Source organism: Periplaneta americana, chromosome 17 (assembly GCF_040183065.1).
Source record: "Periplaneta americana isolate PAMFEO1 chromosome 17, P.americana_PAMFEO1_priV1, whole genome shotgun sequence".
Lineage (NCBI taxonomy): Eukaryota > Metazoa > Arthropoda > Insecta > Blattodea > Blattidae > Periplaneta > Periplaneta americana.
This window is the reverse complement of record NC_091133.1, coordinates 115,686,343-115,692,342: the sequence shown is the minus strand read 5'-3', so window position 1 is coordinate 115,692,342 and position 6,000 is coordinate 115,686,343. Positions and strand designations below refer to the sequence as shown.

General features: G+C 33.7%; 1 protein-coding gene across 5 annotated transcripts in view; it reads left to right on the top strand.

Moving 5' to 3' along the window:
• The first annotated feature begins 295 nt into the window (after positions 1–295).
• The window catches only part of LOC138692858 (ileal sodium/bile acid cotransporter-like), a 79,919-nt gene continuing 74,214 nt past the window's right edge, over positions 296–6,000 (top strand). For 2 of the 5 annotated variants that reach the window (XM_069816149.1, XM_069816146.1), the window contains exon 1: positions 297–508. The gene's annotated coding sequence lies outside the window, so the exon portion shown is untranslated. Of the gene's footprint in view, positions 509–6,000 lie in introns of all 5 variants that reach the window. The other 3 variants (XM_069816148.1, XM_069816147.1, XM_069816143.1) reach the window with 2 other exon arrangements.

Below are 6,000 nucleotides of genomic sequence, written 5' to 3'. Positions count from 1 at the left end.
CGTTACGAGAAAGCGGAAATAATATTTCATGCATTGTGTGCAGCATAATGAGTTTTTGATAAAACTATGTTGATGAAGAGTCAGCTATAATAAGCCTATTTTCTACCGATTTGCTAAGGAAATGGCATCGATGTTAGAGCTGGAAATAATAACCGGCTTACTCGCAATTTCACAGAGTTACGTAACTGACCAACTTGACAGGATTCAGTTTTGTTTCTCCTCCTCGTTGACCCGCCAATGGCTGAGCGAGCTCAGTAAGATACTAACCAATCAGCGCGGAGAGTGTGATAGAGAATATCAACGTGAAAGTTGCAGAATGCACGGTTCCGAGCGCACGTATAACGCCATGTAGGTTAGAAATTTCCTCACCTTTCGCTTCTGAAGTTGGGGAAGGACACGCATTCGTGAGAAATCTGCTGCGTGTAGCGTGTGAGTGCCTCGTGTCAAAGTGTGGTTACACATTCAGTACCAAGTGCTTCAGGAAGGGATTTCATTTCTGGATTCAGAGGTAAGTAATCCATGCTGTGTAGGCATCATTTGCAACGTATTACGTCATTATGTGCCACTAAATCCAGGAATATACGTTAAGATTTATTTATTTTTAAGAAGCAATATGGGTCGTACTTTCACATTGCTTTGACACATTGCATGTCTAGACCTACGTAAAAATACAGAGAGATATTTAGAAGAGGACCAGCCATAGACAGCTACAGCATATTATGTTGGAAATGATGTCCCTCTGTTTCAATGCATTACTCCACAATTGATTGTTGCTTGGTTACTAATTATTATGACGTAGGAATATAGTATACATTACTACTACAAACAAAATAATATACACATATGTAATAAAGTTTCAATGGACCGTCTGTGTTTATTATATAATTATATATTATATAATTATAAAATTATTTTATATAACTAGATTAGCACAGACTGTCCATTGAAACTTTATTACATTGTAACTAGCTTATCGGAAAATTTATAAGATGAAATATACACATGGTTTATGTTATGTACTCTTCAATGTGCGGTCCTCTTTTAAATTAAACGCAAGTTAATTTATGTTAACATAATAATTATCTAAAACTGTAGGTGCCTACCGTGTGTGTTTCTGGATAATATGAGACATAGAGATTTAACATTACATGGCGTACGCAGAATTTTGTCAAGAAGGGGGTCATTACTAAAATTGTTTACAATTTACATTATCGGTATTTAAAATGTTGTGTATTATTATTATTATTATTATTATTATTATTATTATTATTATTATTATTACGTGAATATGTTAGCAGAAAATCCACAAACGATTAGGGAAAACACGGAAATTCTACTTGAAGCAAGTAAAGCGATAGGGTTGGAAGTAAATCCCGAAAAGACTAAGTATATGATTACGTCTCGTGACCAGAATATTGTACGAAATGGAACTATAAAAATTGGAGATTTATCCTTCGAAGAGGTGGAAAAATTCCAATATCTTGGAGCAACAGTAACAAATATCTTAAATGACACTGGGAGGAAATTAAATGCAGAATAAATATGGGAGATGCCTGTTATTATTCGGTTGAGAAGCTTTTGTCATCTAGTCTGCTGTCAAAAAATCTGAAAGTTAGAATTTATAGAACAGTTATATTACCGGTTGTTCTTTATGGTTGTGAAACTAGGACTCTCACTCTGAGAGAGGAACAGAGATTAAGGGTGTTTGAGAATAAGGTTCTTAGGAAAATATTTGGGGTTAAGAGGGATGAAGTTACAGGAGAATGGAGAAAGTTACACAACGCAGATCTGCACGCATTGTATTCTTCACCTGACATAATTAGGAACATTAAATCCAGACGTTTGAGATGGGCAGGGCATGTGGCACGTATGGGCGAATCCAGAAATGCATATAGAGTGTTAGTTGGGAGGCTGGCGGGAAAAAGACCTTTGGGGAGGCCGAGACGTAGATGGGAAGATAATATTAAAATGGATTTGAGGGAGGTGGGATATGATGGTAGAGATTGGATTAATCTTGCTCAGGATAGGGACCAATGGCGGGCTTATGTGAAGGCGGCAATGAACCTCCGAGTTCCTTAAAAGCCAGTAAGTATTATTATTATTATTATTATTATTATTATTATTATTATTATTATTATTATTATTATTATCAGCTGAATTTTCTCAGGGGGATGTGAAACTAGTTCCGGAAAGAAAGTTCGCAACATCATCGTCACGCTACGGCTACGAAGAAACATCTGCCAATGTTAATTTTGTAGTCGTTTACACATATCAAAGGACCCGGAACGATAATGTGAAGTTTATATAAAAAATATGAACTGTCAAATCTGCAGTGCTTGGGAAAAGTGACATAAGTCAGTTTCCACAAACCTTTTTTTGATAATTTATTGACAACTTAGACAGGTTTATGTCGATTTGATTTTTTTTCTGTATGAATTATTGTAATGGGAGAAATACTTGTGTATTTTTTTTTCCAAGCGAGCAGATGTACCGTAAGTTGTCAATAAATTATCAAAAAACATTTGTGGAAACTGACTTATGTCACTTTTCTCAAGAACTGCAGAAATATAACTTACAAAACGTTAAACATACGTTTTACAATCAACTCAGAACTCTAACGAACGGGTGAATACCGCTCTTAAAATGATTTTAAAATCGACAGTGCACAGTATTTAACAATATCTGCACTACAAAACTGTCAAAACAACATTTTCAATACGTTTCGCAACAAGTTAAATTTCATATTGTGTCAGCTTCATTTTATTACAAGGCGGTACTAGGCGGTAGATCTCTCTATAATGAAGATAGTATTGTTACAATTCGAACGTGTCACAGCACCAAACAGGGATTATATTGAAGGAGGGGTAGGAGGACTAAGTCTTATGTCGATGTAGGTTTTGTTACTCTGACAGTGAAAAATTAGAGATGGGGTAACGATTATGGATAAAAAAAAATACTCAAATCTAAATATGTCATTTTTTCAAAATGTTCAAGGGAGGGTTCAAACCCGTGGTAACTTCCCTTTGCGCACGTCCCTGGAGAAACCTCGATATGTATAAAAACAATGAAGAAATAACTTAATCAGTGAGCCATGTTTAGAAATTAGCAAGCTTTGTCAATTTGTAAAACAGAAGAACATCATTTATGATTACTAAGTTAAAGCACAGTCTAGTATATACAGTCACGAAGCTCAATACGTAGTAAATATGCATCCATAGATAGTTGCTAACCACTAGGATCGCTACTATCTCCTCATTACAGACAATGCGAAATAGTACCGACACAGTCTATTGTTCCTAGCACCCTCACAACTCAAGCTTCGTGACTGTAGGTTAAAGTCTGATGTTCTCTTGTTTTACAAATCGTCAAAGCCTGCTAATTTCTAAATATACCCACTGATTAAATTATTCATTCATTTTTTAACATGGGTTGTTTATGGCAATGTTAAATCCCTAAGTCCTATACCCAGAGAACACATGGTAGGTCTGTATGAATGTGAGGACTAGATAAAACTTTCGCTTTGTGGGGAGTAATACTAAAATAGGACATTGCTGTGATAATGATAATATTGATTTTTATAATAATAATAATAATAATAATAATAATAATAATAATAATAATAATAAATATTTTTGTGTACCTTCGTTTGTACTGTGGCTAAGGAGTTTTCTGGTTCTTTCCTAGAGAAGTCTACGATTTTTGAAATAAAATAAAATATTTACAAAAATTACAATTCACGTTTTATTTTCTTATGTACTAGTGACTTGTGCAGCAAATGCTGCAAACTAAGTTCATTAGACGTTCAAATAAAAATTTTTCTGATTTATTTTCAATCATAAATACCAGACATTTTGAAAGTTATTAGCTTCTATAATAATGAAACGTACTCCATAGCTGCTGCATGTAGAGCTTGAAATGTGTGAGGGTGAAATCATTTTATCCTGCTAAGAGATCTTGCTGAAATGATCGGGAGACTACAAAATTTTCTAGGAGTCTTATTTTATCAGTAAGTAATATCGTCTTTCCTTAGGAATTGTAATTTTTGCGCTCTCTCGAGCCAATACAGAATCTACACCACACCGCCATTAAATAAATGAAAAAGACCCAACCCCACTTGATTAATAACTATAAAAATATTCGATTTTTAATAACAATATTATTATTTTACGCAAGTTTTTTAGTTTATATATTAACATCATGGCATTAACTATAATAATAATAATCAATTTCTAATGGTAATAAAGTCATGAAACCACTTCAAACTTTGTAGATTTTAATATCCAATACACAGCTGTACTCAGAAAATTACACATCGCAGGATCAGACCTGTAAATTATTTGTAATAAGTCTTAAAGCTTTTAATAACCAATTGAATTTGAACTCTAAATATGTCAGGAATCCTGCAGGTCATGGCCTTCGTGTAATAGCCTATTGTTTATTTTAGTGTGTGATTTGTTTTATTTTGAAATGCAATTAGTTCTCAAAACTGATGAAAGATGGATTTTGGAAAATAGGAAAATTATGTAGGAAAACTGACATTTCATTGAAAACTACTGTTTTTCTGAAAAACTTTGGGTTCCAAGCTTCAAAATGAGGGGTCATTTATTAAAATCCGTTCAGCTGTTTTTCCGTAATTTCCATTATCAGTTCAAATTATATATATATATATATATATATAGTCTTAATTCTTAATGTATATATATATATATATATATATATATATATATATTGCATTTTTTTTTAATTTCCTCCGTTTTGTGATTAACAAATTAATGTGGATTGTTAGTTGCGTCACTAACATGTCCATTGCGACACCTGGCCCTCTCTGTGGATTTGAAATAACCATTTTTAGCTTATATTCTAATTCATATTTAAAACAAATTATTTCTTTTAACATAAGGATTCTCACTTCGAATTATTTGGAGGGGCGAGACCCTCTATTAATTTTATTGAGAAGGGGCTGTGTAAGTTGAGGGGGCAGAAAGTGCCTTGCTCCCCCCCCCCTCGAAGTTAGTGCCTGTGCTATGGTGGTGGCGGCAGAATCTTTCTCGTTGTCAAAATTTCCAGAATAGTCTACAGTCTCACTCAGCCTTCTGTCTAATAAATTGAGTAAAGGGTCTTTCCCGGCAGTAGAAGGCGATCGGAGTACACCACCTCATTAGTACCGAGGTCATGAAAGCATGGAGATGTAGACTACCTCCATGCCCCATATGCGCCTTCTTGACTTGCTAAGGGGATAGACTCCTGCCTTTGTCTTCTAAGAAACTGAACTTTTATTAAATCTGCGTACTTGAGACCTAACAAATCGATATGACACAGTGATGGATTCAGGGGGTTGGCCAAGAGGAGTGAAATTCCCCCATTCCTCCCTCAATGGGGCTTTCAGATGTGTGTCAAGAACTATTTTAATTTTAAGCTATTTATGCTAAGTGTAAGTTTGAAAATAATTAAAAATTAACAAACCTCACGTTTTCAATCACATTATAGGAACAGATGCATTATAGGACCCACCCCGAGTATTCCATAGTATCGATTATATATTGTATATTTTCGATTATTATATCAAGTATGCCATCTTAACAAAACTAAATACATAGTACTATAAACATGTATAATTTAATAAAACCAACAACAATGAAATTAAGCTCATATTAGTCACCTTTGTTATACAATATATTAAATTTTATTCAAAATAAAGTTAAAGAAACAAACCAAAGCTAAACTTAAAACACAGAAACATTAAACTTTCACACAATACAACATTGGTATTAATACAACAATAAAATTAAGTTCATATTAGTAATCTTTATGATATATTATAAAATACTAATTCTACTCCATTTATACTGCATTTTTGGTCCAGGGAAAATACTAGTCTTTCACAAAAACACATTTTTACTAGTATTTTCCCTGGACCAAAGAATTAAAAACAAAATTGGTGTAAAATTAGCAATTTACCATGGACCTCACTGGAGATGTTCCGTTTCATCTTCTCCGTTA